At 50.7% G+C, this 24,732-nt stretch overlaps 1 long non-coding RNA gene across 4 annotated transcripts; it reads left to right on the forward strand.

Annotated features, from left to right (window-relative positions):
- Positions 1-24,689, forward strand: LOC114014643 (uncharacterized). 4 transcript variants are annotated; one of them, XR_003558220.2, is made up of 5 exons: positions 1-166; positions 9,828-9,876; positions 15,222-15,319; positions 15,787-16,174; positions 18,181-24,689. It is a non-coding gene; the product is annotated as an uncharacterized LOC114014643 (long non-coding RNA). The 4 variants fall into 4 exon arrangements; XR_003558219.2 differs by having other exon boundaries at positions 24,324-24,689; XR_008729961.1 differs by having other exon boundaries at positions 15,787-24,689.
- The last annotated feature ends 43 nt before the right edge of the window (positions 24,690-24,732 follow it).

The following is a 24,732-nucleotide window of genomic DNA, read 5'->3' on the forward strand; positions in this document are numbered from 1 at the left end:
TGAGGAGGATGTGGAGAAGAAAGGAAATTCATCAAAAGGAAGAGGAGGAAAAGAAAAAATGAAATGGAAAAAAAAAAAAAAAAAAGGAAGAGAAAGGAAATGAGAGGCGGAAAAAAAAAAACTGGGGAAAAAAGTCAACTTTTTGAGACTGGAATTAAAACCCGAGGTAGGATTTTTTTTTTTTTTTTTTTTTTAAAAAAGAACCTATTTGCCTCCTATGATTTTAAGAAAGAGTTTACTGATTCTGTGCATGTGAAGAAAACGTCTGTCTTGAGAAAGACAAGGATGTTGCCGCTCTCTCCTCGGCTGTTAACTGTAATTGAATTAACAAAGTAAAACTTCCATTGAATTAACAAAGTAAAACTTCCAATCAGATTATGAATTAGTTAAGTCCAGGACACAGACTACAGATCAAGGATGAACTTTCATTGCATAACCAGTCATATAGCATCAGAGAATCCATAAATCAATACAGATTACTGTGTTGGATTATCTGTTTAATAAAGCAGCAACAGAGCAATGTTTATTAATGGTTGTTTTGCAAATACGAGCGCTTTCTCTTTTTCTTTTTTTTTTTCTTTTTTTCTTCCCTCCCCCCCTCCCATTCCCTATCTGTTACATGTTTAATTTTCTTCCCTGACAGATATAACTTGATATCAGGATTAGAAAGAAGGATATGGTGATTTGGAAAATGGTTTCTTGCAATTTTCTTTGTTTTTCTTCCCTAGCACCTCTACCCCAATGCTTTCTTTCTTCTTTTAACCCTTTGTCTATGAACGTTTCTTTGAATGGACTCAAGATTCCAAGATCGGGGATTTACAAAAAAAATTATATCTCTAACTTGTGTATGAACCCACATGAGGCTAATTGGGGAACTTGATTTTGTCTAATTTATCCTCTCTGCAAATTCATGCTGGTCCTTACCCCTTTGACTGGATTATATGTCAACCTCTTCCTTAAGGAAACAGATTTATTTATTTTTATTTTTTTTTTACCTGCTCTACTGTAGAAGGGAATTTTGGGTCAAAGAGGTGAACTGGGTGGTTCCCACTCGCTTTTAATGGTCAGACTGGTTGCCTTAGATGCCACCTGCAAAATACAGCAACCTATTTGGAAAGGTGTCTTGATGTTGCTTAGAAGAACACAAAGCTCTTGTGATGGATTAAGCTTATATATTAATCTCAGAATGGTGATTCCAAGGGAGGGAAAAAAAAAGGAAAAAAAGACTTCATAATAATAAAGAACAAATATGGGTGATAGCACCCAAACTAATTTTGGAAAGGAGCAATTATAGCGTTGCAACTTTGTGAAAATCCTCTTGTGAGAGAGGTAGAAAAAGCGCTGGCTTTGGACCTGTGCTGGACCCGCTCGTTTAGCTCATGTGCTCATCGGGATCTTTTAAAAAACCCAAAAACCCAACCCAAACCCAACCCAAACTGTTCTTGGTACCTTGTCTGGGGAGAGGCTGTTAGTTCAGGGTGTGATATGAAAGGTTCATCCTGCTCATCTGCTTACTTTAAATAAATAAACACGGTATTTCCCCCCCCCCCCGCCCACCCACGGCCCTGTAATTAAGAATAATTCAGCGCGTGTGTTAACTCCCTGTAATGAGCTGCTGGGGGAAAGCTTGAGGAAAACCTCCTTTCTGTCTTCCCTCCGAGGTTCATCTAGGTGCTGCTATTGTTCCTGGCGCTGCTCCTGCAGCCCACACCGGTGGTGGCAGGGGCATAGGGAACTTTTTACAAGCTCTTCTATTCTCTGTTGCCTTGCTGCTGCTCCTCCCTTGGGCGAGCGCAAAGCGCCGCTCACCTGGCCTGGTGGCTCGTCCCCAGCTGGAAGGGGACATTGTGGGGGACAGGGTACCAGAGAAGCAGCTCCAGAAAGGATGGGAGCCTTGGGGTGTGGAAGGGGAGAGAGCATCCTCCATGGATGCTCATACCCTGAGTGTCTCGTAGGATGAAGTTGGACGCCCTTGACTTTGGTGACAGCGGGATGTCACCGCACGGAGCTCTCCTCCTTCGTCCCTCCAAGGCAGACTGAGCCGAGAGGAGAGCAGTTGCCGGTCGAGCCGGTGCCCACCAGGCTGATGGACCGGGCTGCATCTGTGGGTGGCCCCCAAGTCCTCGCATGAAGGGGTGCGGTGGCTCGCCCAGCGCTCTGTGCGCGGGGGGCGAGGGACATTTATTGCTGGCTGAGCACTGGTGAGCTGCCATGTGCCATCCACCATTGGCCGGTGTCTTCGTTCGAGGAGGGGGAGGCGGAAAAAAGCCCCTTTTGTCCAATCAGAGGCTGGAAGAGATGCTATGTGATCATCTTTTGGTGTTCCTAGGTGACCAATCGTGGTCTGTGCGGGGCCGCCATAGGCTGCTGCGTGATGGTGTCACTGGCTTGGGTATAACAAAGGCACGAGCAGGGACAGGGAGATGCGAACTGGGGACGAGGGTGAAATTCGGCTGGGAATTTAGCAACCGGCAGCGTAGGGTGCCGATACATGGTGGGCTGGACCCAAGGGCAGGAGGTGCCCGTGCTGGCTGGTGATGGGGTGGATGGGTTTCAAGCCCACCGTGGCCACCCTGGCTCTCCAGAGCTTGTGCACCTCATCCCCCGCTGCAATAAGTGCCCTTTGAAATGGTCGCGAACCCCCACTTCTGCTGGGGAACATGGTGACACCGCAGGGCTAAAGCATCTCTAGGTCTTCACCCATCCCTTTGTGCTCCCAGCCTGGATGGGGACCGATTTCACCCCGCGCCGCTCTGCTGGTGGGTCCCTGGGGGCCACCAGCTCCCCAGGGGTCTCGGGGCACTGACCGTGTGGGTGGACTCTTCTTTTCCAGTTGGATTTTTGGTGGTGGTGGGTGACCGTTCCCAGTGGTGGGACTTGCGTGGCTGTGAGCTCAGCTCTCTGGAAGGCCTTTGGGAACACAAACTGGAACAGTCTTGCAAACAGCTGATTTTTTAATAATTTTTTTCCCATTTTTTTTCCCCCCTTTTTCTCCCTGATTTGCTGCCGTAGTACACGGGCAATGAGAAAGCCTGGCGTGTTGGCGTGACGTTGATCCAAATTGCTGCTTACATGTGGCCATTTAAGCTTGCTTGGACACTATGATGTGACTGCTTCACACTCAGCACTGTCTACTTCGCTCTCCCTTATGGCCACGTAACTGCTGGAGACATTAAGAGGAGATATGCTTGCATGTTTGGTGTGGAGAGATTAGCTCTCCACGTATATTTTTTTTCAGGCTTAGGAGAAAAAAAAAAAAAGGAGCAAGTGCAATACTAATTTTTCTGTGGTTCAGTGAGTCATTGAGAAGAACTAGCCTATACAAATATAAATGTTGAAAATGATTAATTTCATGCAATATATCACTTTCATCTAAGAAAGAGCTTGCTGTTGAGTCTCCCGTCTTTAATGCTTATGCCAGGGAGGCAGAAACGCAGCGGCTCAGTTTGTTGTTGAGTCCAAAGCCCCTTTGCACCGCGCTCATCGTACGAGCGATGCGCTGCGATCAACACCACGGGTCAGGGGATTGGAAAACATGTAGAAATACTCGTGCTGGTCAATGCTGCCAGTGGAGGTTGACTTTTTCTTGGGGAAAGCAAAAACATTTCTATTTTTCATAAATAATATTAGCAAAATCGCTGCCCCAAACTGAGAAATAGTTAAAAAAATTCAATAAAAATAATAACACCACTCAGGATTTTTTTGCGTTTGAGGAAAGCAGACGTTTCCTGACTGAAGGAATTTTCTGCTGGCCTTTCACAATTTTAAAGTGAAAACAAAAGGAGGCCCTGATGGCTCAAGCCCTTCGAGGTCCCCTCAGAGCGTGAATCGCCCCTTTTCCTCCCCAGCATCTCCCTCCCACCGCGGTCCTGTGTGCAGGTGTGAAATGGCACTGCAGCGCAACCACAAAGAAATTCTGGAGATATGATAGGAGAGAAATATATATGTGTGTGTATATTTTTTTATTTTTTTTTTTAAATATATCGATCCATTTCCTTCCTCCAAGTGATCACAGGCGGTTTTGCACGGGAGACGGGATGGTTTTTGGAGGTGCTCTCCAGGCAGGGCTGGTGGCTTGCTCCCAGAATCACTCCTGGAAGCTCCAGGATTTTTTGGGGTGTCATGTCCATGTGACACGCAGCCCGGGACGCCTTGTCGGGCTGGGTTTGGGGGTGATCTCTGCGCCGAGAGAAACCGTCAGGCTTCCTGCCATCGGTACCTACAGGGGTCAAAAATGCTTATTGAAGCCTCCAGCCGCTGGACCGGGGCTGAGAGGGGAGCTCGTCTTTGTGCCGAGAACAGAGTCTTTCCTCTTCAAACAATCAGGGCTTCAAAACCCCTGAGCGTTTTCAAGGGAACGATTTTTATGTCGGGATTATGATAAACCGGCTGAGTGGGCGCGCTAAGCCGCCATAGGAATCAGATCAGGCCCTGCTTTAATTTCAGCAAGTGGCGGGTGTGTGGGAACGGAGGCTGGGGCGATGCTCGGAATTAAGACCCTGAGCTCTGGGGGCCCCAGGGCCCCCCGTTTCCCTGCACAAATGAGAGGAGGGGTGCAGGCAGCTGCCTCCTCGCCCTGACCCCCGTCCCCATCCCCGTCGTGGCTTTGCGGATGCAGGACTGGCTCCTGATGCACGGCACTTTGCCAGGTGGTTTGCAACGCCCTGCGATGGCTTTGGGGTGTCCGATGCCCGTCTTTGTATGGCAGGAGGAAAAGGGAGATGGGATTTCTTGAATCCCCCACCCCCTTCCTCGTGCCATCCCAAGGTGCAAACATGCCGCTGGGTGCCCAGCAAATGGGACCGGACGGCTCTCCCGCACCCTGCCCGAGGGGAAGAGGGTGGCAGTGGCCTGGAGGGGGTGGGGAGGGACAGCTGGAAGGAAAATGATGAGCTCTGTGGTCTTCAGGCTGCTCGGAGGAGACGGGCCGCCAGCGGGCAGGTCGCTCAGATGCAGCCGGGGTGATTGGATGTGAAAGCGAAGCTGCGGCGCTCACCGCCCGCGCTGGCAGCATCGCCTCTCCCCTTCGCCCGCGTTGCTGCGGGAGGTTTTGCTGGCCCAGGCTTGTGTGACAGCATTGCCATCGTGGCAGGGAAGCTGGGGGTGGGGTGGGGGGGGAAGCCTAAAAATAGTCCTGGGGCTGCATTCTGGCTTGCCCTGCAGGATTTTCAGGGATGGAGATAGGAAGGGATGCGTGCGTGTGAGTCCTGACACCTCCCTGCTCGCTGCCCTTCCCCTGGCGCTGTCAAAGGCGGGCAGGAAGGGCGATAACCGGTGGGCTTCGGGGCAGGTGGGATCCAGCCACCTACCAGACCGTGGTGACAGTGGTTAGTTTGGCAGAAAAAGAGCTGGGAAGTCTCGAGTTAGGAGCCCTATGCCCGCCGCAGCGAGGGACCCCCCTCTGGTGTTGGGGCTGGGGGCATGTCCTGATGTCCTGAAGGCTGAAGACTAATGGGGAGGTCTTGGGTCAGTGCTCTGGGCCAAATCCATCCCTGGTTATCAGTGGATCGCAGTCTCGTGCTGCCGTATAGCTCTGGGATTTATCCTGCTATAGCCGAGACCAGCCTGGGACCTGGCATCTGTAACTGTAAAGCTAAGCTGTGTAATCCTCACCCAGCAGCCACAGCCGTGGCCTGAGCTTCGGCTTTGACAGCCCAGGCTAGGTGTAAAAATCTTTTTAATTCTACTTTCAGCGCTTTTAGGACCACAGGAGCTGGGACAAAGGGGGTTGTGCCAGGATGCTGGTGCAGCAGGGGGGAGCATCCGCGCTGGGTGCATCTGCTGGCTTTAACCGCTCGGTCTCATGCGATGAATTTTGACGGGCAGGTGGAGGGCACGAGGTGGAGCTTGCTCTGGGATGGTGAGAAAATGCAGGCTCTCCGAGGGGGAAAAAAAAAACCCAACCCAAAAAAAGCTGATTAATAAGTGTTGGGAAGGAAAAAAGTATTTATTGGGGTGGGGGGATAGCTTGGCCCCCGAGCCCCATGTGTGGCTCCTGGGGGCTCATCCTGTGGTCTCGCATCGCTTGGGTCGATGCAAGTAAACCAGCTTTAATTTGACCTTCAGTGGGTTCCTGCCTGCTGGAAGCTCAAAACTTGCCCTTTTAGGGCAAGAGGGGGGGGGGGGGAAAATAATATCTCCTGAATCACTGTGTGAGCTCTGGGGAGGAGCAAGGGGGTCCCCCGGATCCTCATCATCCTTTTGGAGGCACTCGGTGCTCTTTGGAGAGGAGGAAGTGTTCTCCCGGAGGTGCCTGCTTTGTTTCATCTGTTCCTTTGGCTTTTAGTAAATACCTACTATTTTAGGTAAGAGTGAAATACTCAGCTTTTACGGCATTTCGTAGGAGCGGATTGTTTTAGGGATTCCCCGGTTGAACGGGGCAGGAATGCATCTGGGCCAAATAACCTTTCTCTGGCATCAGCAGGCACCAGCTGCTTGGGAGGAAAGTGCTTGAAACCCTACAATTATGGGATAATATATTCTGAGAGAGTTTCTCGGCTTTCTGTCCCTGAGCTGGCGAGTTTATATCCCCTCCCCGAGCCTTGTAAAAAAACTTGGATGTTCCTGTCGGCCCCTCCTTGATGGTGCCAGGAGCGGGGGGCACCCCACAGCGGCGATCTGCAGGGGCTCGGAGCAGGAGATAAAAAAAAACAAAACAAAACAAAACCAAAAAACTAAATTTTCTAGCATTTGCTTTGAATTTGTCTCTGTTCTCCCCTGTTTTGGTAGACAAATCATGTGTGGAAGTGCACCAATCTCCTCAGCTGCCTGTGGAGTCAATGGAAAAGCTGTAGGGAATTAGGAATAGAACTTGGATGGTTCAAGGGAATTAGGCACGTAATTCACTCGGGAGCTCTGATTAATCCCTCCAGGCACTGTTGGTATCCAGAGGACTTTTCTACCTGCTCGGGCCTGGCTGGGAGGTGCTGGATTTGACCCCTCTGGCTGCTGGGAGGTTTGAGGGCTCGGGGTGCTCCGCTGGGCTGGCCGGGTACCACGGAGGATGGGTACCACGAAGGATGGGTACCACAGAGGATGGGTACCACGGAAGATGGGTGGCTCTGGGCCACTGAGCCCTTTGTGATTTTGCAGACAAACCCCATTCTCCAGAGAATTTTCTCCCTTCTCCCCCTTTGTTTTGGCTTTGAACAACAAAACCCACCAAGTTCCCCCCCACCCCACCCCCCCCACCTTATTTTTTTGTTGTTTTCTTTTTTATAATTAAAAAAAGTTCTGGTTGACCTTCAACCCACCCCTCCCTAGAAGCATCAGCAGGGCTGGGCTGCCGGAGGGAGAGCTTTGCCACGGAGCCAGGCATCTCCTTGGCACTCCTGGTTCCAGATAACGGCTTCTTTTTGGAAAAGCAGGGACTGAGAGGAGCCCTGCCTGCGCTGCCCATCCCTGCCGCCCACCTCGGCCGAGGCTTTTGCCAGCACCAGGGCAAGCCGTTGGTGAAGCCGGGGCGAAGGCAAGCTGCCTCCCTCCTCCGGTGCGAGGGATGGCCACGGAGCAGGTTGCCATGGAGAACCGGGATTATTCTGCGCCTGTGTGTACCGGGGCGGGGTGCATGTGTGTGTGAATATCGTAATTTTTGTACAAAAATTTCCTTGTGATGGAGCTCAACGCTACCGGCGGCTGTGCTCACCCGACCTTGGGAGCTCCAACCTCCAAACCCCATCCCCTCCTCCCCAGCTTCTGCACCAGCTCCTCCATCGGACTCTTATCTCCAATAATCCCCCCGTAAGAGGGCTTTCTGCTTGTTATGACACCCAGTGAAAGCGTGGGAGAAAGATCTTTTCTTCGCCCTTGTCCTCCACAGCCAGCCACTAGCCTGAATGGGAGGCTTTTTTGTGTCTCTGTGTGCCTGACTAATTGAGCTGAAGGACTTGCGTCTGGAAGGGCTTGAAAGGGACTTTTGTTGCCGCTGCGGAGTTTGTGGAAGGCGAATGAGCCCTGCTTTCTTAGGGGACGCAGGTCCTGGGCAAATTTGACTCTCGAGTGCTCACGCCTCTCTGGTTCTTTGGGAAAATTAGAAAAAAAAAAAAAAAAAAAAGGCTGGTGGGTTTGATTTTTTTTTTTTCCTTTTTTTTTTTTTAATTCAGCAGGTTTTGGGGAGGGTTATCTGCAAGCCCCAGGCGTTGGAAAATTGAGTTTGGCAAAATAAAATCTGGTCCTGGAAAGGTTGCTGAGCTGGCTTTAAAAAAGGGCAGAGTGACACGTGTTAAAACCGGTTAAAAATAACAGTATCAGGAGCACCTGCCTCCAAAAACAACGGTATCAAAAGCCTTCACCTCCTGCTTTTTTAAAAACCTGATAATCAAACCCCAAATCTGCTCTGTAATCCCAGGGGGAATTGTTTTGTGGTCTAAGGGCTCTTCCAGGTCCCGTTGCATCCCATTGCATCAACTATCACGAGGCAGTTTGAGTCGCTGCTGCAAAATCCCTTTTTCCTTTCGCCCTGAACAGGAGTGGTGAAAAGTCGGGACCATCCCCAAAAGTGGGGGGTTGTCCCCAGGTGAATCCTGGCCCCAGTGGCCATGAAGGAGGGAAGCCACCTGCTACCTGTAATAGCCCCAAAGCCCAGATCTTTCCTAAAAAACCCGAAAAAGTCCTGCTCAGTAGGAAAACCAAGAGGTTTGCCACAGCAATTTGAGATTTTCAAGGCTCTTCTCCATTGGGAAGGTTCTTTGGGGCACCTGGCTGGAGCCTTTGGGGGCTTTCCCCTCCCAGTGGTAGCTCCTGCTGCCCCATGTCCCATCCCAAGGACTTGGTGTTTCCACATGGCTCTGTCTAGGATATTTTTTTCCTGCCCTTGCTGATTTTTCATGATCTGATGCTGGATTCATTCAAAGACCAGCAGCGCCTTCTCCCAGCCCATGTTTTCCCCATGACGGTGCTTAGGAAGAGCGCTGTGCCGAGTGCTGAGCATCCCCAGTGGAAATCATCCCCCCTGGCAAGGAGGGAAAACGGGGCTTTGGAGGGAAACGGGGGCTTTTTAGCAGAAGACAGCTTGGCACGTGGTGAAGGCTGGGCAGAGGCGCTCGTGGCTTTTGAAATGGCTGGTGGTGGAAATGGGGGACAAAGCGGCTGCATGGGGGATGCTCGGTGGTCCAGCACGCCGCTCGCTTCGCTCCCATTGCACATCTTGTGATGTGCAGCCCCCGGGCCTCGTCGAGAAAAACATATCGTCAAGAAATACCTTGCCTTTGCCATTTTTACTTTTTTTTTTTTTTTTTTTTTTTTTAATGTATTTCCTCTTATTTTTCCTTCTTTCCAGCACTGTTGCAGAGCTCTCTGCACGAGGAATTGCTGTCAAAGCTGCCAGGATCCATTCCACCCCCTGTGTGGATAAACACTCCCAGCGTGTGTTATTTGGCAGTCGGTTTCTAATGCCAAGTGATTAAAACATTTTGAAAGTTGAATTTTGTGATGTAGAGGCTGCAAATGTCTGCAATACCTCTTTTCCTACCCCTCTGCCCAAAGGCTGCAGCCTGGTGCTTTCGGGTTGCAAAAATGTTTTCCAGGGCCAAAGAGGTGCATCACGGTGGGGGAAAAAACAGAGCAAGTGGGTTTGAAACAGATGTGAGTAGTGAAATTGGATGGAGAAAGGAGGTGAAGGAAGAGGGAGGTGAATGAGCAGGCGCTGTTTAAACAAACAAACAAACAACATTTAAAAAAAAAATTAAAAATGTAAAATTCAGTCTTGAAAATGGTGCCTAACTCCTTTTTCACGTGACCGTGTGAGGGAGGTTGTAAGAAATTAAGCAATTTCTGCAGCACCCCTTGCCGACCCTGTGCTAAAAACCCAAACTTGCTTTTCTTTCCAGCAGCCTGACGTCCATCCTGCCGCAGCTCCAGGGATGCTTTTGCCACCAGGTATTTGCTAAGTGAATCCTAACTAGTTAACTAGTTACTGTCCCGGGTAAATGACAATTTACATGCTATTTGTGTGCTCGTAAGAAAGCATTAGAGAAGTTTGCTTTCTCAGCACCGTGGTATGATAATGATGTTGCATATTAGTCATTAGCAATAAGTAGCTGTCGGCGCTAGCATCACCGGCTGGGCACCGGAGTCAAACCAGCATCCCCCCAGCCCTTTCTTTTTCTGCACTTGGCTTTCTCTTCCCCCCTTTCTTTTCTTTTTTAAAATTATCATTTCCAAGAATTATTAAAAAAAAATAACAACCCACCCAATTCCAGCTTGGGAACTGGAAATTGGGGCTTGGAGTCAAAAACAGATGAAGGGAGCAGAGCAAAGCGCGCAGCTGTCAAGCTGCCTGCATGCTGGAGGCCAAAAACCAAACAAACCGACCCAAATTACCGTCTTTTTAAAAATTATTATTTCATTTACTTATTCCCCCTTCATCTTTTTTTCAGTAGGAAAGAGCCTGACTCACTTTTTTTTTTTTTCCTTTTTTTTTTTTTCTTCTTTTTGGACACTAGAGGTTTGCGAAAGGAGTATTTTACACTCTGCAGGGGCCCTACCAGGCTGGGACCAGACAAATGAAATAAAAAGGTGGGCTTTTTTTTTTTTAGAACTGGCCAGTAGTTCTGGATTTCTGCATTTCTGAGCGCACCAGACTGCCTGTAAAGCAAGCTTTTTTACCGTCTCTCTAACCAAATCCGTCAAATTTGGGAAATCCTTGCCCTAGCACATATCATTGCTCCCAACAGCCTTCAGCTTAAATGACCAAGAGTTTTTGAGCAGATGGGAAAAAAAAAATATTGAATGTGAGTATGGGAAGGAGCTCTAGAAAATAATAGAAAAATCAGGAGGTTTTAGCGCAGGTGAGGCGTAATTTTTGGGTGAACCATGGCGGTACTATTAAAATGCGTTATGGTTGTTGATCGATAACAGCATCACTAGAAAATATTTTGAATTATGCAATGCATTGATTTCTCTGCTTTACAGCTCCTTGTAATATTCATCATTCCTACAATCCCTCCTTTTGGGGAGTGTGAGGTTACGCAGCCGGGATTTCCCTGTTTCAGTTCCCGGCGCTGGGGCCTTTGCGTTTTTGGGGCTGGGCTGGGGAACCGGGATTTTTCCAGTGGTTTGGAGAAACAGGGTGGTGGTCCCACGAGTTGCATGTTTCCGATGCCCTTGGAGCATCCCAAGGTGCTGGGGTGGGTCACGGGGATGCGGCTCAGGGCACCGGTGCCACCGCTACCCTCTCTCTGCTCCTCCCTCCCTCCTTGGAGGACAACAGGCTCATTCAGCACTAGGGGAAACTGTCTAATTTTCTTTTTTTTTTTTTTTTTTTTTCCTCAACGCCAAACCTCCAAAAAAATGAAGCACGGGATTTCGGTGCGTTTCGTGAGGTTTTTTTCCAGCAGACGAAGAGACAGTGGCTCTGCGCCCATCCCGGCAAGCGCGTTGGATGCAAACAGCCGAACCCTTGTGGCTGCCATAACCCTTTGCCGATGCATCGCGGGGAGGGTTTCACCTTCTGCCGACAGCGGCCTGCTTTTTTCTGCCTTTCCTTTCTAATTTTATTTTTTTCAATGAATATTCTCTTTTTTATTTTCCCTTTTTTTCCCTCTTCCCCCTTTTCCCTTCTTTCCCTTTTTCTCTTTTTGTGTTTTGCTTGTGTTTTCCTTTTTCTTTTCTCCCAATTCTGCATTTAAGCCTGCTTTGTCTCCTGCCAGCGCGTTTAACGAAGGGGCAGCCGCTCCCACGCCAATGGGTTTTGTTGGGTTTTTTCTTGTTGTTGTTGTTGTTGGGGTGGTTTTTTGGGTTTTTTTTTCTGGTGCTTTGTTCCACCCAATGCCCTCCCTGGGGACTTCAGGGCACCCGCCGAGGGGTGCGGGTCGGGGTGCCCAGGGATGGCCAGGGAAACACAAAGCCCCAAGGAAGACACGGGGCTCTTATTATCCTGGTGGTGCGCGAAAGAGTTAACCCATTAGAAATTCCGAGCCCTTCTTCCGATAGTTAAACCTGATTTGCATGCATTTGCATAATGAATGTCATTTGCATTCTTGGAGGTTGGCTACTTCTGTGGGAAAAGTCAAAGCGGGATTGCGGGGAGGGCGAAGGGGGGTCGGTGAAGAAAGAAGGGAAGATTTTTTTCCCCGCACCCCACGCGCATCCCTGCCCCTCGCCATCTTCACCCAAACGCGCTTTTTTTTTTTTTTTTCCCCTTCTTTCCCCCCATTTTTTCCCCCCCTCGATGCCTTCCTGCCTCTCCCTTCCGCAGGATCCACAAAAACCCAACACGGCGGATAGGCCGTGTGTCGAGGCGAAGCGCATCCTTTCCCTCTCCCCCCCTTCCCCTCCTTTAATTTCTCCCTCTAATTCCATCTTGGCTCCTGTTCCCGGCGCCCTCGCGCGCAGGGGGCCGCGGCCCCTCTCCCTCCCCTCCCCGCGGGTGCATGCGTGCTGAAAACGGTAACAGAAAGGGGAAAAAAAAAAGGTGGGAGCCACCATTTTAGGCAGCCGACGTGTAAAATGGCCGATTCTCTTTCCCCCTTGGTCCTCGCCATGCGGTCGGCTGCATCCCTGCAGCATCCCGGGGATGGGGATAGGGATGGGGATGGAGCCCGCCCGCTGCGCCCCGGGTACCACGGCCTCGCTGCCAGGCAGTGGGCTCCATGGGGTGCTCATCCCGGGCCTCATCCATAGAGATTTGCCTTTTCCCGCCGGCAATGGTCACGGCACGGGGCGTCGCAGCCACGAAACCCCCCTTGGCCACGCGCAAAGCACCGACCCACACCCCAAAAATCAACCTCCTTTTGTTTCAGCTTCGGTTTTCGCGGCGGGGATGGCACCAAAGGCAAACGTATGGTCTTTTTTACCAGATTTTTTTTTTTTTTTTTTTAATTATCGTTTAAAATGACCTCCACGCCACATGGGGATATTGCGGGGTTTGAGGCTCGGCTGCAGAATTTTTTCCTGCTCGCAATAGATGACATTTAATTCTTTGTGTACTGCGATAGTATTAGGGAAACAGCTGTTTGTTTATTTTTTCCCCCATCCCCCTCTTTTTTTTTTTTTTTACTAGAAAAATTCAACAGACTCATTTTTCTGTTGCTGAGACCATTTTGTGGCTGCTTAGGAGGGGGGAAAAAAAAAATCAAATGTGAAACATGAGCAAATTCATCCCCTCCTTGTGTGTGATGGGCAGAGGCGTGAGAGGCTTCACCTGGTCCAGATGATTTGTGGGTACCAAGTTATCGCACTAACGTTAATAAGAGAGAGGGGGGAGAAAAAATCACTTTTTGAAACAGATGACCTGGTGTGAACTGATTAATTTTACTACAGCACTTGAAATATTTTGGGGCGGGTTTTTTTTATCTGAAGGTCCCGGTTATGAGAGGCTTGTGGTTGAGGGGAAAAAAAATTGATGTTACATGAGGCCGGGTTTGTTGTTCTTTTTTAAATTTCTCCCCATCCCTCTGTTGCCATGAGACCTGGAAAGTTAAAAGCCTAAATACGCTGAGCGAGTTTAACCCTGGTGCGACGGGAGTTTTGCAAGCAGATTAAAAATAACCAGAAATTTCTTCTTAGAAGAAAAAGAAATCACTTTTTTTTTTTTTCTTTTTTTTTTTTTTTCCTGGTGGACTGATGCTCGTGCCCCAACTGGGGTTGCCCCCCACCCCGGGAAGCTCAGTCCTGGTCCCGTATGGGATCTGTAAGGTGTGAAGGGACCAGGGATGTGGTGACCATCACCATCATATCCCTTTTGGTGGCCTCGACCGCTGCCACCTGGGGTGATGCTTCAGACCCAAAGGAGATGGGGGTCCCTGGGAGATGTGGGGTGGCCCCGGCAGCAGATCCAGCCCGAGCTGTGAAGGGTGGGCAGCCATGCGCTTCCCCCACCCCTGCCTGCCAAACGTGCTTAGTCAGGAATGGGAAATACTTGCCTAAAACTTGCAAAAATGCGCTAAGGCTCTTAGCTATTTGGCTAAGCTGCATCTACTTAGTTGATTTCTCACTGCGTTTATTTATAACCTTTGGTCCACACTGGGGGATTGTATTTTTTTTTTTCCTTCCTTTTTTTCTCCCTCTTACCCTGGGATGGGGCATATGAGTGGGGCAGAAGTGGGGCTGGAAGGAGAGGACGGGGCTGGGCAACCCTGCTGTCCTCCCACCAGTGCCACTCGCGCTCCGTCACTTTATTTGCACAGAATCTGATAGTCTCTCCAATTTCTGTAGCGTTATCAATGATTTATGGGGCTCATGGACAGGAGAAAAGGTTCTTTTCCTGGTCCAAGTGCATTCCTTTATTAAACAAGCCAAGTAAATTCTACACTGGGCATTAAAATCCATGCGTAGCCTGTGAATAGCCGTGGACAAAAGCAGTTTATACAGACAAAAAAAATATATAAAGTGAATTTTAATATGATCTTAAAATAAGAAATAATTCTATCAGGATGTTCCAAAGCAATACGGAGCAGCAGCTGAGGTCGTGGCTGCTCGGGTTTGGTATTTTTAGGCAGGGATGCTGCCCATGCTGGAGTTCTCCTGCATCAGCACGGGGGAAAACCTCGTGGAGCACCGAGGTTAGGGGCACTGGGGCGCATCACGGGGGCCTCCTCGCTCTGCATTGGATCCAAGCCCCTTCCCTCGACGCAGCTCCCACCAGTGATGGGTCTGCCCTGGCTTGGCCACTGCAAAGGGCTCTTGGGGCAGCCCGGTTTTCCCGGTGCCTGGATAAATCCCCCCTGGTTGCAGGGTGCTGGTGGGTTTGGTTTGGGCTTTCAAGTGCCTTGGTGGGGCCACCACTGCCCTGGGCAGGGAGGGATGCCTGGAGAACATCGCTCCCCAGAAGGCAAATGAGGAGGAGTAGGGGGAAAAGGTGTTTTTTTGACTTAGATTTATAGTTTTCAGTCCTGGCTTGTAATTTCTTGAATACTTGGGGTTGGCAGGATTGTTACTATGACCAGAGCAGGCCACTGGCTGGCACCATGCTTGGTGGGGACAAGGGATGGTGACGGTGCAACGAGAGCTTTCCCCTATTTCCAATCCCCCTGGAGCAGATTCCAGCTCCTCTCGCTCCCTACAGGGCTACGACCCACCGGGTCATCTCCCCAGGGCGCAGTGTGGGGAACCGACACAGTTGTGAGGATGCTGAGAGTTCTCCAGTCACCTTCCCTCTTCCTCCTTCCCACTTTGTGCCAGAAACGTGGCTGTAATCTCCCTGTACTGGTGTAATCCAGCCCGGGGAGGACTGGGCTGACATTTAACGCCTTCCCATCCTTTTTTCTTTCTCTCCCTGCCAGGGAGGAGCGTGGGTTCACCCTACATGATGCTCTGCTTGCTTTCTGGTTGGCGAATCGCAGGTCTCTGGTCCTGGGGAAAGTTCTCAGGGAATTTCCCAGTAAGTGGATTTTATTTTTTTTTATTGTTTTTTTTTTTTTTTTTAAAAAAAAGCTTTTTCATAAGCTCTTACACTGGGCAGTCTCTAGCACTGGCACCCTGGTGGGATGGGCTGAGTGTCCCCACGGCAAATGCTTGGGATCTGGTGCGAGACCATGGTGACAACATTTTGGGGAAAAAGAGGAGCCAAAAGCTCCGTTGTTGCCAGCACCTTCCTCACCCTCCGCTGGACCCAAACCTCGAACAACCGTGGATTGTGGATTTTGTTCTGTATTTAACTTCTGTTCTGGCGGGTTTGTTAACTCTTAATCCTCAAACCCTGTGAGAGGTTCCTTTCCCACCTGCAGGAACAAAGGGCTCCTTGGAGTTTTTTCGGGGTGTTTTGGTTTTGTTTTGGTGGGGGTTTTTTGTCTTTTAAATGGAAAGAGGATAATAAAAGTGTTTCTGTTGCTTTTGTTTTTAACTCAGATTGGCTCGCTAGAACATGAACCCAGGAGTGGGGGCTAGGTGGAAAAAACCCCACCCTCCAAAAGCCATGACACCCTGGCCGTGCAGGAGCTGCCAGCAAGACCTGTCCTGTGGGACCCTCAGCAGAAGCCCCTCACCACAGCTGATCCCATGTGCACCTTCCTCTTCTTCCTTCTCCTCTTCTTCCTCCTCCTGCCAGCAGACCCTGGTCTGGAGCACAGCGTAGATTGAGATTTGCACCAGCATCCAGCCAGGCTGCTCAGGGCTGCTGGCCAGCACAGGGCTTCAGCGTGGGGACACCAGCACCAGTCTGGGGACACGTGGGGCGGAGAGGACACCGGGACATCCCCGTCCCAGCACTGCGCATCGCCCCGTGGGCAGCTCGCTGGTGAGACCGGGGTGGGATGTGGGTACCGCTCCGGCGGATGGCATCGGGGCGTGGGGATGCTGCATCCATCAGGGATGGGGACCACAGGTAGAACCCACGCCGGTGGGCAGCTGGCCTGAGGCGGAGGTGATGGGCAGGGGGAGAGGGGCTGGGAAGGGACAGTGTGTTTATTAACGAGGCGCAGCTGAAGCGGGTCCTTTGCCAGTGGTCAAGTCTGAATCACAAACTCCGCATTGTTTCCGAGTGGGTTCAGCACATTTCCCTTCTCCCCCTCCCTTCCCCTTTCCTCTCCTCTCGCCCTCGCACAAAGATGTCATTGTGCCGGGGACTTGGTGATGGCAGCGTTGTTATTTGGTCAAAAAAAAAAAAAAAAGGAGAAAAAAAAAAAAAAAAGAAAAGAAAGAAGTGGGGAGGGGGGACCCAACAAGGTGAAGAGGTTTAAATCAGCTTAGCCCAAATGCCAATTAAAAACCAAAGAGGATTAGGCTTGTGATCAGCAGAATAGACAGTCATTGTACCCAACGAGGAGGTTTCCCCCTCCAGGCCCAACGCAATCATGCCGCAGGTCTCTCTGCCGATCGTCACCGCTCTCCTCTCACGGTGGGATGGAGTGGGGCAGGGGCTGCCCTCGACCCTCAGGAGCTGGGCTCCCGCATCTGCAGGACATGGGGCAGTGAAAAGCCCCACCGGGTCCTGGTGCAAAACCCTTTTTCTTGCATTTTTGAAGTGTATGCAAGGACTTTTGCCTTGGCTTGAGTTCAGCTGAGCAACGAGAGGTCTTGATCCTTCCTTTCTAGGGTGAAATTCTTTACTATGATGGTGGTGAGGTGCTGGCACAGGTTACCCAGAGCAGCGGTGGCTGCCCTGTCCCTGGAAGTGCTCAAGGTCAGATTGGATGGAGCTTTTGAGCAACCTGGGCTGGTGGAAGGTGTCCCTGCCTGTGGCAGGGGGGTTGGAACTAGGTGGTCTTTGAGGCCCCTTCCAACTCAAACCCTTCTATGATTCCATGATTGAGCTCTCTGCCAAGGGGAAGGTCTTCCCTGGAACAGGCTCTTGGTCCAAGTGTGTCCCTCAGCTAGGAGCTGGTGGACAGCCCCTGGGATGAGGTCCTGCCCCTGTGTCCGGGCACTGCCCCCACCTTGCTCTACCTCCACATGCAGCTCTGCTCCAGCACTCCCAGGTGCTTGTGCTAGCTGAAGGCTCTCACCAACCATGTCCCTGGGCTGTGGGGGCCATCAGTCAGACCCCTGTTCCCAAAGCAGCCAGAGCATCGCCTTTGGGCACGGAGCATCACACGGGCTGTCCTCCGGCCAGTGGAGATCCAGAGGAGACTTTGTACTTCTCTGCGCCGCGGCCCCTGGAGGTGACATCTTTGGTGCTTTCTCTCTGGTTTAGTCCTCCCAGGCCATCCCCTAGCTTGCTCCTTGCACGGTTAAAGTCTAACATAGCCAGAAGCCATGGTCCTTGTAGCATCCTCACCCGCAGGAGAGGAACTTGGCACAGGTGAGGTGGGTCTGGGTGCTTGCTTGGACATCTGCCCACGCTCAGGCTCACGCGGCTCACCCAGCTCTAAGCATCTCTCCCAGTACACTGGGAAACCGGTAAAAAAAGAAACAACCCAGGAACAGAAAGATGCTCCATACCAGCGTGGCTGCTGCTAACGGGGGTCGGAATCTGTGGCCATGGTGGTTTCATTCCTGACTCTACCAACAGAGCGGTGAAGGCAAATGCCACTGCAGCCAAGACAGGGGTAAAAAGTGTGTAGCCAGACCAGGGGTGTCTTTATACCACACTGGCAACTCACAAAGGGTCTTTGCTTAGGTAGGAAGTGTAATTATACGCTAACTTTAAAGCTTTTTTAAGAAGAAAAGGTGTCAAGAGTAGGTAGGAACCAAGCCAAGCAGGGGCAAGTTTAAAGAACATCAGCAACAAATTCTGGTGGAGCTTCAGCACCTCCGTGCCTGGGTCCGGGTGGGTTCAGCCTGAGCCCCCGCCTTCTCTTTTAGCCTGATGCTGCCTGGTGGTTGTGGGTGTAAGGGGATCCCCTGCACATCTGTCCCACCTCTTCTCCGGGTCTCGGTGGGATGAATCCTCTCTGCTAAGGGGGACCATCTCCTGCTTGCGGTGGCCCTGGCGCTTGGTGGATGCCACTGTCCTGCTTTGCATGGGAACCCAGGGAGGGCTGCGATGGAGCCTGCTCCGGCCCCAGCCATCACCAGGCAAAAGCTCATGGGAGAAGCTGAGCTGAGATGCTGCTGCTATCGGCTCTAGATGCAAAACGCTCCCGGCCTTGAGCCACCGAGAGGAAAAAGGAGCAAAAGGGCCTTTTCTCTGAAGAGTGGAAGAAGGAGAAAGCGTCCCACCTCTGGACCAGGAGCCATTTCTCCCCCATCCTGGGTATGGTTAGCATTGGCCGAGGGACCACGGTCACGATGTGATGGACAACTCCGGTACCCAGGCAGTGGATGCTCGGCAGCATTTTGGGGCAGAAAGCGGGGATGCTGAGGAGCGGAGGAGATGCGTTTTGAGGGACAGGGAATGAGTGAAGGAGATATCATGGGCCAGGAGGTACAATGCCACCATCTCCCTCCTTTGGAAACCCTTCATGCCGCCACTTTCCCTACGCCCAAGGATGCCCAGCGGCACCCAGTGAGTGCACAAGCTGTGGGAGCAGAGAAGAGGGCAGGATCCGTCCCCTTTTGTTGCTGCCGTGTAATTTATGATATGAGAGGGGGCCATTGTCTGGACCCATCCTGTATTTTTCCGAGGGCTTTGCCTCTCTTCCCAGACCCCCGCTGTGCTCCTGCTACTGTACCGTTGCTATGGGACATGCTCCCCGCGCCGCGGCTATGCGGGGCAGTGCCGGGGAGGGCTGCCCACCGTGGCTGGACCCATCTGGAGCCCCCAGCCCCGCTGCCGGCAACCCAGCCGCTCGGCGGCCCCGCTGACGTGCTGAGGGCCTGGGAATGGGGCTTTCGGCCCCTCCAAGTTCACGGCCACCGGAGGCATTCAGCTGCTGGAGGAGGGGGGGGGGGGGGCAGCGGGATCTGGGGCGTTTGGCTCCATTCTCCCTTCCCTTTCAGCTCTGGCAGTGTCCTCGGTGCATACAGATCCCCCGTCCCTTTCTCCTCCTGACAAGTGCGCACATAAATAAATTACCCCACCGGGCGAGTGTGGAACAATCTGTCCCCTAAATTCTATTCATCGCCAGACAGGACCCATTATTCCCCCGATTAAAGCCGCTGGAGTAGCTTGCAAGGGTTACAGTTACTCTGTCAAACTGTAAATAAGACACTAAAAATAAAGGGCGCTGGCGAGGGAAGGGGGAAAGGGAAGCCAGACTAATGCCTGCTGCTAGGGAAACCGAATGAATCCCTAATGACGCCTGTGTACAAACTGCAAATAATGAAGGAAAAGTGACAAACAGACCGCGGCCGGGCTGTGGTGAGGTCCCCGTTCGACGGCGGCGGTGGGGACCCGCTCGCCCCTTCCTCAGGGCAGAGCCGACAGGAGCGGGACCCCCGTGAGCAGAGCGTTTAAGCCCTTGGGCTTAACTTACAGAGAGGTTTAGGTCTTGTGGGAAAACACAATTTTTCAGGCAACGGGAATTGCCTCCTCTGCTGGAGCCTGCATCCCTTTTTGAGGTCGCATGGGGAAAACGTCCATCGCCCATGGCCTCAGGGCAGCGTGCAAAGAAGCAGCCCCCAAAACTTTAGTGGTCTGCTGTTGGGAGTGCTGCATGGAGCTCTGATGTAGGACAGGGCTGGAACTGGCGGCTGGGGGGGGCGGGGTGTTAAGTCCGTCTGGCTGCCCAGTGCAGCCCGGGCTCCCTCCCACCCACAGTGGGGCATCGTGGCTGAGACCTGGTGCTCAGCCCCGGCTCTGCTCCTCACCGCTGTGTGATAGATGGCGGGGAAGGACGTCTCCAGCCCTCAAAAGCCTCTCTGGATAAAATCCAAATCCGTTCTTGCTGCTCTCTTACCAGCCAGCAACCACAGGGATGTTCACCTCTCAGCGGATCCTTCTTTTTTTTTCTTTTGATACCTTAGACCTGAAGAGCAAAAAATTATCAGTAATAGGCTCATCCTGGGTTTTCCTCAGTTCCAGAGGGACTGGGATGGGAGAATTTTATTTCAGGTCTGGCTCAGAACTATTCCCATCAGCTGCAAGGGGCTAAGTGTTGGAAGGCTCCCTGTGTTGCTCGGGGAAATAGTATTTTGATTCCCGTTATGCAAGCAGGGAAAAGATGGAGAGAAAAGGGCTCTGAGCTGTGCCTCTCGGCGCGGATGCTCGCTCTCAGAAAAAAAGAGAAAGCAGAGAAAGTCTCGGTGGGGCCACGTGGTATCGGGGACCAGGAGCAGATGTGTCACTGGGCTGGAAATTGAGCTCTCGTCCCCCAGGACACCACACTGCACATCTATCCTCCCGCAGAGCCTGGCAGCGTCGGGGCATTTCTGGGACCTCATCTGCCACAAGCACCAAGGAAGGGCATATCCAAGAGCTGGGGAGCGCCAAGGTGCTGAGCCTGTGGTGCGGGTGCTGCCGAGCAAAGCACTCCCCCATTCTCCCACCCCCAGCAAAATTGCAAGGGTCCTCGTGCAGGCAGAGGGGTTTGTAGAGATGTGTGCTGGTTTGGTGTTTTCACAAAGATCAGGCATCTTAAAAGGGGTTTTTCAGACCAATATGGAGCCCAGTTGCGTTTCCCAGTCAGGTCAAACCTGGACTTAGCGGATTTCTTCCCTTTCTGTCTTAGGAAAAAAAAAAAAAGGAAAAAAAAAAAGGAAAAAAATCAAACCCTTTTCACCCCCAATGCCTGGCTGTGAAGCCCCATGACTCCACAGCAGCATTCCTGGGATGTTCCCCAGGCGCGGTGGTATGTGCAGAATTTCAAACAGTAGCACATAGCTCCACATCTCCTGGATGCAGTTATTTGGGAGAAACTCCAGGATGGAGCAGCGAGGTTTATTATTGCTACTCCTAGTAGTGATGGCTGTGCAGCACCTATAGCCCCAGGTAGGTGGGGTGGTGGTGGTGGTGAACAAGAGGTGTTCTCTTGTCTCTACCCTCCAAAATTTACCAGCTTCGTTGGAAAAAGAGAGCAATTTGGAAAAAGTCTTGTAACCAGCCAGGGTTGAGCAAGTCAAACCCAAACCTGGGCTGTCCCGGTGCTCCCCAACCATGGAAATGGGCAACTTTTCATGAAACCTGCTCCCTGGAGGTTGCCTTTAGAAAAGTGATGGTCTTAGAGAGCCTCATCTCATCCTGGGAGAGGGTTTGGATCCCGTGGGCTTCACTCCCTTGCCAGGGATGGCTTTGCTTGAGGTCCTGGGAGCGGCTTCGGTGCCAGGGCTGCACTCCGGAGCGCGTGGAGAATGGCAACACTTCATAAAAATGAAGTTTTTCTTGCCTTTCCCCGCCTGAATCTCTTGGATCCGATTTTTTTCAAGGTTTCTCTCCACCTGTAAAAATACGATTATTGCTCTTTGTGTTTTAACGAAAGCTGTGATTCCCCTCCACGTCAATCACCTGGCTCCAGAAGCTTTAGCCTGGTGGCAGTTGGTGGCCCTTGAGCAAAGCACGTCCTGACCAGGTTCACCCTACGGCCACCTGGAGAGATAAGGAAAATCAGACCTTCCTCGATATTAAATATGGTTTTACCAGTTCTGAGAAGATAATAAAGATATAAAGATATGAAGATAAATATCTTTATACCAGTTCTGAGAAGATCCTGTGCCTACCTGTCACTCTTTCTTCCCCATAAAAAAATTTTTTGGAGGATTTTTTTTTTTTTTCTTCTATCTATGGATGTAATCTTGATGTGTCTGTACACCAAGAGCTGGCAGCTCACTCTTCTCTTCCTTGGGTGCTCAAAGATTGCTCAATAAGGTCTGCAGGGCTGCTGAGGGGCTGGTGGGGGCCGAGTTTCAGCACACACCCCCACACCCCCCCTTCCCTTTTCAAGGATTTGGATGAGGCAGATACCTGCAGTTCAGTTTAATTCTAAATTCCAGATCTGGAAAATGTTTGCAGGCACGGCGTGCACAGAATGCACACACGTTTGCAATAATAGCCAGGTAGCTTGCACGGCTAAATCGCTCTGGATTTTTTTTTTTCATTTTTTTTTTTCTTCTTCTTCATTATAACCTTCTTTTAAAGCACGTTTAAATGCTTCCCCACAGGCTCGTGTGAGGGCTGTTAAGGGCTTCATTTGAATAAATAAGTGCATAGGTAGAGGAGGAACATCACCATAACCCCCTGGAAACTCCAGTGCCAACGATGGCATCAGAGAACCGGCAAGTGGGAGAAGGGGCTCGATGTTATATATTCCATAAAGTAGAGTAATTAAGTATTACTAGTTTTGATGACTTCAAACAGAGTGACTCCAGGAAATAAGCCCCTTCTTTATAATTAGTGGGATTTCCTCTGCATCAAACGGAGAGATTGATTCTTTAATCTGCTCACATGCTTTTGATTTGGTCTTTCAGCTGCTTGTACCAACTGCTTCTACTCCCTGCTCTTGCCGATAAAACCTTGCAAAGGAGATTTTAGGAAGGCATGACCTGAGTTGAGGTCTAGGATTTTCTTTGTGTGTGGCTGTTTTGTGTATTCTTAATTTGCCAGAGATGATGATGGTGATGAGAGCAATCATAAAAAAAGAAGAGCGACCCAGGTTTTGAACATCTGTGTGTGTTTAGGTCGAAGAACTGGGCTTTGGGTGGGTTTTTTGTTGCTGGTTTCTCCACCCAGTGTGTTTATTAGCTCCGGTGCATGCTCTTTCAAACCTGCAAAGATCATTTTGGCTACTTCTCTGCAACAGCCTTGAGCTGGCCCAAGTGGGGCTCATTGCAAAACTTTGCTCTTGTAAGAGAGGACAGAGCTGATGCGGGAGCCTGGCCGGTGTTTTGAGGGCTCAGCTGAAATAAAACCATGATTTTTTAAGGGTTTGGGATGCGCAGAGGAAAGAGGCCCCTTTTCTAGAGTATTTCAAATGTTTGGTGTTGGGTTAGGACTAAACCCCGGAACTCTGGAAGTTCTGCCTGAAATAAAATCCACCCAAATGTTGCTGTTTTCCCAGTGAAGAGCTCAGGAGGGAGCAGGAATTTGCCTCCCTGCAAGTGCAAGAAGGCAATTGTGAGCAACCAGCTCCTCCCTGGGCACATCCAGGGGGTCTCTGGCACCGTATCAGTCGTATGGGAAATGTGGTCTGGGGTCTCTGCTGGTGCCAGGCACAGGTCCAACCTGCCCTGAGCTCCCCCCACCTCCAAAATAGCTCAGACCTTGAATCATCCCAGCAAACAGCCCCTGGGCTGGATTTTTTTTCTGGCACGTGAGGTTCTCCTGGGACCTCTGCGGAGGGAAAGAAGGGGAAAATTTGGGACTATGTTGTTTTCCATCCATCTTCTGGTCCTGTTGGAAATGTGCAGCGTGGGCAGGAGAAGGGCTCGCGGCGCTGCGCCTCGACTTTTGCATCCCTTTGGGTGAAAATCAGAGGATGATGGCTCTGCGAGGGGTTGTTTGGGTAGCTGTAGAGCAGAGACTGGCACCTCAACCACACCCCCTCTTTTTTTGGGGGGGGGCTGGCATCACCCTCGGTGCACGTCACGCACAAATAGAGTGGGGAGGGTAAGCACGGGGCTGTCCCCATGGCAGTTTGGTGGCCACAAGCCTGCAGGGAGGAGCTGTGGGAAGAGGGTCTGGAGTTCACCTGGAGCCAGGATGCGGTCCAGGGATGCAGGGATAACGGCAGAGCGGCCGGTTTAGCATCCCCCTCGCAAGCCTCCCCCCCTGTCTGGAGCAGTGTTGAACACAGATCATATAATTAGGGACCCGGTGAAGACGTAACTGTACAATTATGCAAATAGTGATCAAAATCACTGTTTTCAGCAGAAATGCCTGAAGATCAAGACAGAAGCTTCATGCAACCTTAATTTAATCCGGTCCTGCAGGAGTGGGGAGGTCTGATGGATGACCCAACCTCATGCCTGCCTGTGTTTCGCCGGGCTGGGGTGGGAGGCGGGGGAGAGGAGCACAGGAGCATGCTAAGCGAGGGAAAAATGGCCCTGGGATCATCTTCCCGTATTGGCAAAGCAGGGAAAAACCACCAGAAAGGGAAATGCTGATGTTTACAGGGATTTTCTTTCAATTTCAGGTGGAGAACACGAGACTGGAAGAAAAAAATAAAAAGGAAGAAAAGAAAGGAAAAGTCTCCAAACCCAGGAAATCTGTGTTAATTGCTTATGAATGTCTCTGTCTAAAAAATTATCGAATTGATGTTGTCGTGCTTTTTTTTGACAGCCTGTCTGTTACATTTTTTTAAAATATTCATGCACCGAAATCTAATTACTAGGCAAATTTAATGATAATGAAATGAAGGCACTTTAGCAAAAAGCACAGGGCCTTGTTAATGTTTTCTCAGCCTCTGTCTTGTTCATATTTTAAAAATTTATATATTTTTTTTACAACTGCCTTTCTTGCATGTAAGAAAAAAAAAAGATTGCTGAAAATAAAACTTGGATTGCTGAAAATGTTTGTGGTGGCTCTGTTTATAATGATGGGGA

This window comes from Falco cherrug, chromosome 19 (genome assembly GCF_023634085.1).
Source record: "Falco cherrug isolate bFalChe1 chromosome 19, bFalChe1.pri, whole genome shotgun sequence".
Lineage (NCBI taxonomy): Eukaryota > Metazoa > Chordata > Aves > Falconiformes > Falconidae > Falco > Falco cherrug.